Source organism: Miscanthus floridulus, chromosome 12, assembly GCF_019320115.1.
Source record: "Miscanthus floridulus cultivar M001 chromosome 12, ASM1932011v1, whole genome shotgun sequence".
Taxonomy (NCBI): Eukaryota; Viridiplantae; Streptophyta; class Magnoliopsida; order Poales; family Poaceae; genus Miscanthus; species Miscanthus floridulus.
The window spans coordinates 21,809,917-21,824,936 of record NC_089591.1 but is presented as its reverse complement, the minus strand read 5'-3'; positions in this window follow the sequence as shown (position 1 = coordinate 21,824,936).

Genomic DNA, 15,020 nt, shown 5'->3' with positions numbered 1-15,020 from the left:
CAAGATAAACAATAGCTTAGACCTTCTAATATCATATCCATCAATTACCTAGACTTAGATCAAGCATATGCTATGCACGAGTTTCAAGTTCAGAGTAAATCCTTATATCAAATCAGTCGTATCCAAAACTCAGGAGAATTCGAGGCTGAAAACTAGGTACTTAAAAGGAATTACAATAGAGCAACTATTTATCATTTCTATTTAAGAGATTATTCTAAGTCCTCTATATTTTATTGAGCTCTTAAAAACAAATTAAAGCAAACTAAACACATCTTTTATTTTGTTTTCAATTTTACCATTTTCTTAACTATTTAAAAGAAACTAAAACTAGAACAAAGGGAAAGCATACTTACATGGATACATAGGAGTGCTTCTCCCCAAGCTAGCTCTTTCGGTGAGGGTTTGGTGTTTTAAATCATTCGAACCAGAACTTCTCTTTATGAAGTTTATTGATCAAGTACCTTGGTTTGCTATGAAGATGAGAATTCTTGTGGTGGTGCCTCTAATGGTGATGTCACATTTTTCCACCAAACCTGTCTTGGTTTTGAGTTTTGATTTTGGTTTAGTAGGTTCAAAACCTTTACTTGTAGAAATTGAGGAGTCGACTGTCTTCCCCCATACTTTGCTTGAAGTGTGTCCTTCTCATAAGGACAAGGTAGAGATCAAGTGCATGGGCTCTGTTGTTGGGAAAACACCAACAGAACCAAAATTTTATTCATTCCTCTCTAACCTTAGGCACATTGAATATGATGAAGTTGATGTTTATGTGGTTTGTTCAATTATGTCATGGGTGATAAGATCAGAAGATTGAGCATGCTTGTAGCATTTAAGTTCATTTGTCTAAAAGGGTTGAGTTTCTTAACACTAGGAAGGATTGTCAATTTTTACATAATGTATCAAACTTTATGTGATTATGACTATCATTTTCCAAAGATAGGATGAGTAATATTTTAGCTCATTTGGTTAAAACTATGTGATCAAGGAAGTGGTGATATGAACAAGCTTAAAGAACAAAACATGTTGAGCTTATTAGGTCTGATCAGGTAAATTGTAACTCAAACATATTTTGTTTCTTATTTATGTGGCTACCAGAATCAATGAAAAGCTTTTTAAATAATGACCATTTACCTTAGGATGTTACCTTTGTCATTGGAGCGTAATGTCACCATATGATGAAGCATAGATGACTCATGATGGTCCTTCCCTTTTGCTTAAAGTTTTCCTTGTTCGGCTAGTCTCGTAGCTTGAGTTGTTCATGAGCTTCTTGTTTCCTAAATTGCACCCTTTCTTTCTCATCCTTTTGTTATGCCATCTTTCTGCTCTTCGATCTTTTGACACCTTGTTAGACCTTTTGCCTCACTAATTGTTTTATTCCTGCAAAGGATTAGGGGACAACATATACTCGAAGGATTATACAATTTTGAAACAGTGTTGTTTGTTTAGAATTTTGTAATTTCCCTCTATGCTAATGAAAAGATGGTTTTGGGATTACTTTAGTATAGACATCATGTTTTATACAAGCATGGCTCAAGGCAAAGGTAACTTGCAGCAAAAGACAAAGTGAATGAACTTTGGTACTTGCAATTCTTTCATCCATGTTGAATGCGGTATGTAGTCCTTACATCTATAATGAATGAGTTGTGTCTTGCTTCATCTCCGATTTGAATTCATCTCGTGACTTATCAATATTGAATTAAAGGTTTCCTGCATAGGGTTAGTCCAACAAAATATCCAGTATCTATTAAGGCATACTATCAGCTCAAAAATCAACCTAGACACCATGTCTAATTTTAATTTAGGAAGGCATTTTAACCTAAGCCCCACACTTAATTTAAAAAGCCTTTGGAAGTAAGATCAACACACCTCTAGGTTCAAGAATCAAACAAAACACCATGTCTAATTTAATTTAGGAAAATAGTTTAAACTAAGCACCATGCCTAGTTTAAAAGGTGTATGAAAATACTTCAAAACCTATGCATACTATAGTAAACAAAGGTAGCATGATAGTATTATAGATATTTATTCAAATAGAGATGAATGAACATGATTGTTGTTTATCAAGTCGAGCAAGATTTAAAGGTAGAGACAACCAAGATGAATTAGCAACATGGCATAAGATTTTTCAAAGAAGCCCATCCCCCAGGCTTGAATTTTGCAAGGTAAAGTCAAGTTTGAATGGATGTGATTCAGTGTTGCATGATGATTTGTTGGATATACCTTGAGTTGTCATCCTTCATTCTTGTTGCTTCAAACCTAGAACAAATACTCGAAGGAATATTTTCACAATTATGTTTCTATGCTCACTTCACAAGGGCATTACAACAAAAAGTTAAAGCTTGTGTTATCTCCCAAAGGTGCTTGCTTTAGGACAAAAGCGCATCCTTGTGAAACCTTCTAATTGCACTCAAGTTGGTGATGTGGTTTCCCCTCCAACATCAACCTTTTTGTACCTATCTCAAGATTCACACAACAAGATTTGCAATATTTATGATAAACATATGCATCTACAACCACCCTTTCAATGTCTTTATGAACAAGGAGAATGAGGAGGTTGAAGATCTTGTGTGTGGCAATGTTGGAGAGACAAATTAATTCAGTAGGTTTCTCATGCGAGCATGGATTTGATGAGGTGTTCATGAAATAAATTTCATGCTCGTTGATGCTATCTTCCTTTTCAAGCTCTAAGGGTGTTTCTTATGAATGTCTATAGGCGGAAACATTATCTCCATCATTCCATGCCTATGACATTCATTGGACATTTTATTGTCCAAGATTTCTCATGGATTGGTGGCTCTCGGGTTGATCTCGTCTAAGGCTTCCACCAAACTTGGATGAGTCATGTTTATTAAAGAGATTGATTTAAGCTCACCATTTGGATCTAAGCCAAGTTTAGATTCTACCCATAAGGCTTCATCCTTGTCCATCCATTCTTTAGCAATGGCATACAAGTTCTTAATACATTTTAGCCATTGTCGTTGCTCTTTTTGGTCATCCTTGTGGCCTTCATGACTCCCATGCTTAGGGTGTCTTGGTGGATTTCTAGAATCATGATGAGTTTCAAGAGAAAGAGCATAAGAGGGATGATTGGGGTCAAGGATGGGTTTAGAGATGTGTTTAGATGAGACATCTAATATGGTCATAGAAGGGAGAGAATAAGAATGGCTTCTAGATAGCCTGGCTCTCCTTCTATGGTTTCACTAGACATGCCAACCTTGTGTTCTTCCCAATGTCCTATATGGGCATAAGGATGCTTTCTAAGAGATCCCTTCTTGAGAGGATTTGAATTATATTCGCTCGAACTGTCTCTTGTGGAACTAGAAGTTTAAGCTTTTCCCAAAATCAGCATCAAAAAGATCATCCTCTCAAGAAATTTCAAAAGGTTGAATTTCTTCTTCCCTTAGAGGATTTTGGGTATTGATGGTTCAGGATTGATAGCTAAATCTTGGGATTGGGGTGGTTGTAATTTGGCTATTAAAACTTTCTCTTCTTGTTCAGGAGATGATTCCTTCTCTTCCTTGGGGAGTTCATTATGAATGCTAGTGCAGGGAGTCTTTCCACTAATTCTATCAAGCATAGATCTTGCTTCACTAGTAGACTAGATGAAGGAAAGCTCCTCTAGAGGTTGCATTAAGGGATTCTATGGAATCCTTGCTAAGATCCATATAAAAAATATTGAAGAAGTATAGGGTCTTGAATGGCAAGGTCTGGGCTAGTGATGATGAGTTCATTAAAACAATCCCATGATGTACCCAGAGATTCTTCTTCTAGTTATCTAAAATTTAGAACCTTTTTTGAAGGCTAATGACTTTAGAGATGGGAAAGAAATGTAAACAAAATTTAGAGCATAACATTTCTCAATCTCCATACGTACTTCCTACGGTTTGACTATACCAATGTTTAGCTCTTCCGATCAAAGAGAATGAAAACAACTTCCATCTTATGGTTTTGTTAGACATGCCAGCGATACACAAGCATGCATAGGTCTATTCAAACTCTTGTAGGTGTGAGTATGAATTTTCATCGCCTTCTCCCAAGAAGGATTTATCCCAAATCAATTTTATAAAACACAGGCGTAGCTCATAATCAGTTGTTATGATAGGCTCTACTAGATTTTGGTGGCTCTAGGCCTACGCTCATGGGCTTAGCATATTGATAGATAGGAGTGGAATCTATGATAAACTGAAGAAGTAAAAGAAAGAATAAAATATAAAAGGTTAAGTTAGGTTTATAGTTAATTCAAGCAACCATTTTCCCTGGCAACGGTGCCAGAAAGCTTGTTGGTATATTTAACGTACATAGATAAATCCACAAGCAGCATGGATACTGTTGTAGTTTTCACCCAGAGGTATTCCAAGTATCATATCCATTGCGAAACAAGTGAGACTAACTACGGTCTAACTTAACTAAGGGTAGCAATAAGGTTAGGATAAATTGGAGCATAGAGAGCATAATTAAAGTTCTCTTGTTCTGACTTGGGTAAGCTTATGTCTTCTACTATTCAAGTGGGGACATTACTAGGGAAAGACACCAACAAAGGATCCTTTCCTTCACAACCATTTCGTACGTGCATCTACAGACGGGAAGTGGACTACAAAGGATCAACGAAGCTATATAGTACAGGATATATAGAACTTATGTCACTCACATGATCTTCCACCTTCCTAATGTAGGGTGCATCCATGATTAACCTAAGTCTAAGCACCATGCTTACACTTATGATTAATACTCTACTTCGCCTAGGAAGAAAATAAAGCACTCAAAAGAGAGTCATGAACCTGAAGAACAATATAAACAAGATGCTAACATGAATCAGAAGTTGATTACAAGAGAAATCTTAGACTCAAGCTCAGATAGAACTTGAATCCACCAAGGTACAAGCCATAGAGAGAGTAGAAACTAGGACGACATCTCCTCCAAACTTTTCCCTCACTCTCTATCTCACTATTATTTATAAGACTAGATCCTTTGGTGGACTAATCTTCTCTTGATAGCTAGCTTTGATCCTCATGATATGAATTAGGGTTTCAGGATGACTCTAGGGAGAGGGGTAGGGGCTGCTATATATAGGCCAAGGTGGAGTAGGGGGCAAGGAATTGCCACATCATTGATCCACATCAACTCCCTCGACCATCGTAGGATAAACTGACCTAAAACCGCCTTAGAATCAACGGTGTAGATCGTAGGTTAGAATACGAGGCGGCAGGGGGCAAGTGGCCACCCTACTAGGCCAAGCGACCTCCCATTGGGCCGGCTGGCTCATTATGGTGCCAGGTGGGCCTACCCCTCTAGAGGTGGGTTGTGGGGCCCATCTTGAGTCCACTTTCATAGGTGTCATTGGTAGAATCACTTGTTGTCAACGATTTGCTTGTTTGGAGTGTATGACAGTGGTCCTTGCAGCTGTTTTCTAGATAAATCCTCCTACAATCATGAAATCACCAAAGCTTGGGGAATTCATTAGTTTAAACCCCTATACCTATGTTGGTGATGGAATCAAATATAAATGCAGGTTATGTTGATGGTTTATAGTTGATGTTAGTGACAGTCAACACAGATCTTGTCTATTTAACTCTCCTAGTTGTTAGGCAGGGCTATGCCCCAAAGTACTAGCGCATTTCTCCTAGTCATTAGTTTACCCTTAGTTACTAAAAGATAAATCACTCACTCTCCCACATAGCCATCTCTATTGTAGCTTATTTAGTAGTTGAGTTTAGGTAGTGCGCATTCAACTTCCACTATCATTCACCTACCTAGGATACACTTAGGCTTCCTGTGGTAGCACCACCCAAATTATATGGCCCACATGTACCTATCATTGTCCTAAAGACCTCTGACTACTGCACACATAAGCCACACAATCCTGATGTAACACCCTAAAATTTGTACTTTTGAAAATAGGATTAAAATGATTTATTTATGATTTTTGTGCACATGAAATATAGGAAAAAGAATATTTTCATTATATTAAAATTCATCATAAGGAGTAGCAACATGGATGTGCAAACATGCTAGGTGCATTTAATTTATTGCAACGAGTGATTGAATCCAAAATTCAAAATGAATTCAAATCGCTTTTGAAAATAAGTTTGAAAAGGGCTCTCAAATAAAAGAAAAGAAAAGAAAAAGAGAATTGGAAAATAAAAGAGTTTTCAAGAGTTTGCAAAAGTTTAGTTTTGGAAACGTCCCAAAAGTTCTAATCTTGAAAAGTATATTTGAAACTATATTTGAATTTGATTTGGATCATATTTGAATTTGGATTGAAAAAGGAAAATAGGAAAGGTTTGAAAAATTGTCACACCCCAAAATTTCCAATTTTGGGTTGTGCATAGAAAACACTAAATAAAATGAATTATTTTAATATTTGGATAAAATTTACCAAGTTTAGTTTGAGCTAGCGCAAATTTAGTTATCAGAAAAATATGAATTTTAAAAGTTTTCTAATTTTGATAGGGTGTTTGGATGATGTGATGTTTGCTTGTTGCTTCATTGTGTGTTGAGAGTGAGCAAAGTCTTTAAAATGCATTAGTAGATCAATTTTCCTTCTCCGGCATGCCTTTATCTTTTTCTACAATCAAATTCTTTGTTTCTTGGCTCAAGTTTTTGTTAGGAGCTTCATAAACTCTTTTCTTTGTAACATAAATCACTCCTTTTAGTTCCTCGTCCGTCAATCAATCTCTAGAAACTTCTCGGGAATTTTTCCAGCTTTTTCTAGAACTTGTTCCTACTTGTCTGTGAGCATAATTTAATTTTTATATGCTCCAAATTATCTTATCATGGGCTCCAAATAATAATTCTAGACTTTTCTAGAATTATTTTATCCACAAAATTAATTAATTTTGAAAATAATAAATCTCTCATTTTTCCCAACGCTCAAAGCCCATGTGTGATAATCCTAATAAATCCTAAAGGCCCATGCATTTATTTACTAATGGGCTTTAATGATTATTTAGGCCCATTAGTAAATGTGGAGGCTCTAACATCAATTAGTACCATATTGTTAGTTGATGTAGATGTTGGGAGTTTTTCTCCCTATAAATATGTACCTATCCCTTGGGCAAAGCACATAAAAACTACCATAAGGGAAGCTCCTAGTTTGGGAAATCCCTCGTGTAGTAAATTACATTTTTCTCCTCCTCTTGCCGTTGCCATCGCCGTTGCGCTGCCCAGCCCGACCATCCTCTCCTTCAGTGCAACAAGTCAAGCCCACCCCTACGTGGCTGCTGTTGCTATGGCCATGTGGTGGCTGTATGGGAGGCCAAAGGATGAAGATGAGGTAATTACAAAATTACCACCAGTTCAGTAATATCATCGTCGTATATTTGTTTTAAGTCTGTTTTGAGTCGTTTCAATTGTGTTAGATTCATATCGATGTGATCTACATGCTAGTGTCATCATTTTTCATGTCAAGTGACTTTTATGTATATGCTTAAATATTAATTTGATTAATATGTATGCAACTAGTTTTTATAAATAAAAGCAACATAATTATATACAATGTTCTTTTGCAAATAAGTTTTAACATGACTAGTTGCTAACATAAATATGTTTCTAAATTATAATATATTTAGTCTAAACACACATATCAAATTTGATTAGATGTTCTCACATGTCAATTTGTATTTGCAAGTTAAAGTTGAATTGGCATAAATGATATCAAAATATTTATAAATAAAATATGATTAGCTTCAACTCAGTTTTTAATTATAAATTTGATTTGTTTAATCTAAATTAATGCTACTCACATAGTTTTTTCTAATTAACATAAATCAAGCTTATAGTCATTTCTTTACAATCGTAATTCCGATTAGCGTGCTTTTCGTGTCTATGTGTTCGTAGCGACGTGTAGAACATCTTTGAAACATTTTCACTTGCTATTTCATATGTTTGGTGTATTGTTCTAATTTAGTTCTATTGTTTGCTTCTTGTATGATTGCATGGATGCTTGTGTGGTGTTTTATGATCATGTCCAGTCGGTGAGCTTTGTGTTGGTGATATAAAAGAAGTTGGTGATCCAGAAGAAGTCCTTTGGAGGTTATAGTTCAGTAGAAGAAGGATTTGAGTTTTAGGTCAAGTATAGCATGAGATCATCCTTGTTGTCCTATACACCTTTAATCATTTAATTCATACTGCATGTGTCTACCTTGATTACCACTAAGGATTTCCTAGTACTTTGTACCTTGTGCCTTGATACCTATAGGGTAATGCATTGGGTAGTATGATGTTAGTGCTCAACTAAAGCCATGATCTTGTAACTTGACTAATGGTATATGCAATAAACATTAAAAGATGTTTTTAGCAACATGGAACAAGGGGCTAGAACATTGGGCTATTTTTATGGTGCTCTAGATTCCTCTCCCTAAGGACATATCTATAAGTGATTATCCAGGACTTACAGTACAACCATGAGGACTACATGGCTCTAGTCTTAGTCTAGTACCTTGCTCTTTCTAGTTTGTAGTAGTTTACCAAAAGGGCAAGAGGGGCATATCATGCTAGGTATGGGCCTCATCCCCAGGGAGTGTACTATGCTGCGTGTATAAGTGCCACTTCTAGAGATGACTCCATAACACTTGGGAGATGGAATCCTTAGTGGCTGCTCCTTATTAGGATGACTAGGGAAAAGCTTCGTAGTGTACCCTGCCTGCTCACCTTGGAAGTGTTTTGGCAGTTGCAAACCCTGGCATATGGGTATCACGACTCATGGTGAAAGTGTACAACCTCTGTAGAGTGTAAAACTGGTATATTAGCCATGCTCACGATCACGAGCGACCTTGGAACCCTTACTGGAATAGATGATGAACACTGATGATACTGATAATGAAGATGCTCACTAATGGTTAATTGTTTATGCTATTCATTATTCATGTTTACCTGATCATGTGTTTATGGACTTGTGATAAACTTGTTGCCACCCAATTGCTAAAAGATGACTCATTAAAAGCTAATCATAGTTAACCAATGTCAGCCTTTTGAGCCTCATGATCCCCATGTTATATTTGTTGAGTACGACATGTACTTACTCTTGCTTTACTTTTTTAGATCTTTGGAAAAATCCTAGAAGGGTACCAGATTGCTAGAGTTTGGAGGAATTAGGCTTGTGATCAACTGGTCAGTTGTCCTTGTGAAATTTGAAGTCTTTGCCTGAAGAACAGAATTGTCTTTTCGCTGTTTGCTATCTATGGTTATATTCTTTATATTAATTACGTTATATATTGAGCATTATCTTTTGATATTACCCTTATTTGTAGCTATATGTGAGATTTGACTTCCTAGGCTCACATATGGTGTGTATCTGGTTTTGTTCTTAAAACCGGGTGCTACAAAAATGAAAAAAAACATTTCTACCGCAATATGGCTCGAAGGCCTGCTCCTCTCCCTTATTTCCTCACAGCCCAATAGCCGCGTAGGCTATGTCCCCACCCCTCTCTCCACGCTCAGTCTCATCTATCCGCCTGGCCCCATGCCTTGAGCCTGCTAACGTCCTAGGCCCGCTTGTCAGCCTTCTCCTACCTCGTGACTCACCATGACTCACTACCGCCGCTGAGGAGTCCACACTACACCCACCTCGTTCACCTTGCCATGCATGCCAAGATGCCCTAGGCCACAAATAGCAGCTGCCCGCACCATGCCGCTACCCCATGTAACCATCAGTGTAGCCATAGACTCATCGAATCACTGAGTCACCGTAAAACCCTAGCCATCGACGGGCCACCCGCTTCACCGTGCATCGTGGCACTCTTCATCGCTCCACACCATGATAAGTCACCTAGCCGAGATCGTCGTTCCCTCCTCTATCTCCTAGTGTCCTTGGTTTGTTTTCCCATGACCCGTAGGTCCTTCTTCAAGATCGTCAATGAGCTCATGTAATCCCGGCCATGGCGCCACCGCGCATGGCCCTGTTCTGTCTGGCCTACCACATCTTCCCCTCTCCTCTTCTAATCCTAGCCACCCAGATTCAATCTAATGGTCGAGATTGCATGGTACACCTTTGCCTTGACTTTTTGCCAAACCCCCCTTTGGATTTTTAATATAGAATGCGTTGTCCCTGCAGTTTTGCTAGAGAGCCCCTGCCTTTTGTTGAATTAGTACCCGTAGTCCCTGGTCTGTTTCAAAATCTGATTTTATTTATTTAAATTTGGAAAATCAAGTTCCATCTATTTACAAAATTGCCTCTATCTTCTCCGTTTAACTCCGATTTGACCTGTTCAAGTTGCAGTTAGATTCGTAATGACATAATCGATGCGTTAGTTCAATGTTTTCTATGTCAAGAGCTCTAGAATTTTATGGTTTAACGCCTAACTTAAATAATGATTGTGCAATTGGATTTTTCTAAATCGAGTATAATTTGACTTAACTCAATTAAGGTATTTCTCTGAAGTATCTTATACATGTTTTATATAGCTAAAACAAATAAAGCCTATAGTTTCTTTTCGAAGCAAATCTATCGGTAGATGTATCTTTTTCACCATAGCTCTGATTAGCGTGCTTTTTGTGTCTATGTGATCGTAGCAACACATAGATTTGATTTCAAATTCTTCTTCACTGATTGGTGTATTGTTCTAATATAGTTATGTTTGAATGCTATGCATGTTTGTTCAGATGCTTGTGTGGTGCTGTAAGATCTTGTCTAGTTGGTGAGCTTTACGTGTTGATCAAGAAGGAGTTCCTTTGAGGTTTTGGATTTGAAGAAGGATTAGAGTTTTAAAGCAAGTATAGCATGGGATCTTCCTTGTTATCCTATACACCTTTAATCATTTAATTCATGCTGCATGTGTCTACCTTGGCAACCGTAGTAATTTTCCTACCTAATTGATATCCTAGATTCCTTGACACCTTTGGGTTACTACATTGGATAACTTTGCTAGTGCTCAACCAAAACCATGATCTTATAACTTGACTAATGGTATATGCAATAAACACTAAAAGATGCTTTTTAGCAACATGGAATCTAGGGGCTAGAGCATTGGGCTATTTTTATGGTGCTCTAGATTCCTGTCCCCAAGGACTTATCTATAAGCGAACATTCGAGACTTATAGTACAACTATGAGGGCTATATGGCTTTAGCTATAGCTCAGTATGAGGACCTTTTCTAGCTTGTTAGAGGTTACCTTTAGGGCATAAGAATGGCTTGCCGAGTTGGGTATAGTGCGGCCTCTATCCCCTTATGTATAGGCTACACATCATTGTGCCATCGAGAAGGGGGGCTCTACATCTATTTGCCAAGTGAATCTTATGGCCCTAACTTGTTAGACAAACCTTTGAAAGGCTTCATAATGAACCTTGTTGACCTTCCTTGGAAGTGGGTCAAGAGTTAGCTACCTCGGGTGAAAGCGTAAATCATGACTCATAGTGAAAGTGTACAACCTTTGAAGAGTGTAAAACTGGTATATAAGCCATGCTCAAGGTCACGAGCGGCCTTGGACCCTTATGAAATAGATGATGAATAATAACAATACGGATGATGAAGATGCTCATTAATGACTATTGTTTATGCTATTCATTATTCATGTTTACCTTATCATGTGTTTATATGGGCTTGTGATAAACTTGTTGCTACTCCAATGCAAAAATTGTGACAATTAAAAGCTAATCGTAGTTAAACCTATGTCAGCCTTTTGAGCCTCATGAACCCCATGTTATATTTGTTGAGTATGACATGTACTTACGGTTGCTTTTATTTTTCAAATATTTGGATAAAAATCCTAGATGTGTACCAGATTGCTATAGTTTGTAGGAATTATACTCGTGATCAACCAGTCAGTTGTCCCTGTGGAATTGGAGTATTCACCTGAAGATAGGACTTGTCTTTCTGCTGTTTGCTATCTAAGTTTATGTTCTTTATACTAGGTACGTTATATATTGAGCATTGTGTATTGATATTACCCTTATTTATAGCTATATGTGAGAATTGACTTCCTAGGCTCACATATGGTGTGTATCTGGTTTTGTTCTTAAAACTAGGTGCTACAAAGTGGTATTAGAGTGATGCTGACTGTAGGACGTAAGCCTAGTAGAAACTAGTCGTTCTAAGGTTTAGAAGTTGCTACAAAAACCCTTGCTCTGTGAACCTTGATATTTTCTTCTCTACTATATCTCTACCCTTGTTATTCATCTCTACCTTGGTGCTTATTTTAAAGTCTTTGTTGTCATCTTCACTCCTTGATTTGACATGCTTTTAGAACTATCCCTCATCACCTTCTTGCGTAATCTAAAGATGAGTCTTAGGATTGTTACCCCTAGTACAATGAGGACGATAGTATCACAAGTTGAGTCAATGATTGAATTATGCACCTTTAGTGCTTTGTTGAATTGTCATTATGCTTATGCTTGTTTTGAATCTTTGTAATGGCTGCAATGATCTTGTTGGGTGTTCCCATAATTTCATTTAGTTTATAATCCTAAAGTATAAGGATTAATGAAATAAATAGTTGTGTTATGGTTTTCTTTTGATTTCCCTATACTGTCTTTTGGAGCAACATGTCTTTATTGGCTTATATCTTTGTTTTGGACAACCAAAAATCATAGAGAAATTATGTAAAATAGTAGACTTCAATATATTTCGCTGACCACAAGAATCACCCTGATCGCTATGTTTCTTATGAAGTTATGAAAATCACAAGATGATGCACCTGTGCTATCTAAAACCTAGAGCAGTTTCTGTTGTGCACCATTTTCGACTACCTGAACTGCAGAATTTGGAAAAGTGATCTATAAGGAAGTTGTGGAGAATTTGATAAGATTTCCAATGGTATAAGCTACAACTTCATTTGATTAATAGAATGAGAGTTACGGCTGTTTTACTACACTGCTGTTTTTCATCCCATGAGGAATTTTAGATTTCTTGTTCTTCCCCATACACAAGAGTATCATTGGGATGTCAGAACATCTTGATACTAGCTAGCTCATATGGAGGGAGGTGCAATCTGCCCTTTTGTGTCCTCTAGTTGATCTTTTCTTAAGAGGGGTAGCAAAGTTGAAGGATTTGCAAGATGAAGTTTCATACGTTCTAGTTATTCATTTGGAGGCATCGATTATCTCTGTGATGGTTGCTACCAGAAGAAGTGCTTCACAAGGTGCTGGAAGGAATCCTACCAATTCTAATCCATCGCCATCAAATTCTACATCTATAGAGAAAGCTTTGATGGCATAGACTCATTTATTATAGCCTATTGCTCAAAGTGCGTTGAACAACCCGCATCAAGCGCCACCTATTGACAAGCAGTGGTGAATTTATGAAGGGACGCCCACCGACATTATCTCAGCCAAGCGAACCACTAGAAGTGACTGGCTTCGAGCTGTGGAGCGACAATTAGACATAGCTCGGTGAGATCACCATGAGAAGGTGTTTTTGCGTCTAGCCAACTCTAGGGCGTAGCACAAGACTGGTGGGAGTCTTACTAGTATGGACGTACCAACAATGTTGGACAAATCACCTCGAAGGAGTTTAGTGAGAGATTTAGGTGATACCACATTCCCATAGGTATGGTAGAACTCAAGCTAGATGAGTTCTGGGCTCTCTAGCAAGGATCTATGACTATGTGTGAGTATCGTGACATGTTAACTCAGTTGTCGTGCTATGCTCTAGAAGAAGTGGATAATGATGCTAAGAAACAGAAATGCTTTTTGAAAGGACTAAATGATGGAGTTCAATTACAGTTGATAACTATTGTGTATCCTGATTTCAAAACATTGGTGGATAGAGCAATTGTAATTGAGAACAAGCGTCGAGAGATGGAAGAGAAGAGATAGCGTGACCTTCAACACTAGTTAAGAAATACTCGTCTCCATTTCGTTACACAACCAGAATATCAGTCACACCCTATGAATCTGCTTGGAAGTAATGATCAAGATTAGTATCATCAACCTAATGATGAAGTGTAGCTTTTAGCTCACAAGAGCCATGTCTATCATCTCTGACTATCACCATGATAACGACAAATACTTCTACTAGTAAGGAAGGTTATGATTGTGGTGACATTGAACCCTATAAGAATGATTGTCTTGAGAAGTTTGCTAAGAGTAATGAAAGCTAGAATCAATAGCAGCAGGAGATAGAATAGAATGTCCATAAGGAGGAGGTGCAAGGCAATAAGTTAAAGCAAAACTACATTCAAGGCAGTTTGAACAATGTGGATCTAATTACCACTCATGGAGCTAAGGAGGTCATTTATGGTTTGATTGAAGTAAGCTCAGACACTACTATGGTGTTGTTTGACCCCCATGCATCACATTCACTCATCTCTAGGGAATATGTGGAAGAACATAAGATAACTATGCTTTCGATGAGGAAACCCCTAATAGTTAACTATCTAGGAGGAGAAAAGAAGGCAAACCACATATGCCCAAAAGTTAGTCTTAACATAAAAGGGGAGAACTTCGTGGCAAACCTTATAATTTTGGAGTTAATGGACATTGATGTTATCCTTGGAAAGGGATGGTTATCTACTTGTAAAGGAGTGATTAAGTATGCCTAATGTGCAGCGCTTCTCATAACGCCGTTAGGAGAAAGAATTGAGTATGAGGGTATTCAACCTGCACTTGAGGAATACGAGAATGACCTATTAGAAGGTGTGTCCTGTGAAGATAGTAAAGTGGACTGTGAGTTTTTAGATGGCAATGTAGAGGAACAAACACCTTGGGAAGGAGATATGAGACATCTATACTTGGTTCTACATGGACTTAGGATTGTGTTTGAGAGTTGAGCAATTTGATATGAGCATATAAAGCCATTAATGTTTTAAAGTTGGTTATAGAACCTACTTTGGATCAAGAAAGTAAGAAGGCTTCATTGGAAGGTGAACACATGAAGAAAGAGGTCTAATGAGGATGGACTAAAAAGGAAAGGTGGCCTAGTGATTGGAGATACCTAAGAGTTGTTCAAGGTGCCTGTTAAAATCTTGGAATTAGTTGAGCAAGTTGCTTGAGTAGGATTATTAGGGTATGCAAAGTAAAGCAGAAGGTTTACCAGGCAGGTGGAGTTACTCAAGGATCTGAAGAAGATCCAAAGGCAAAATACCCGTAT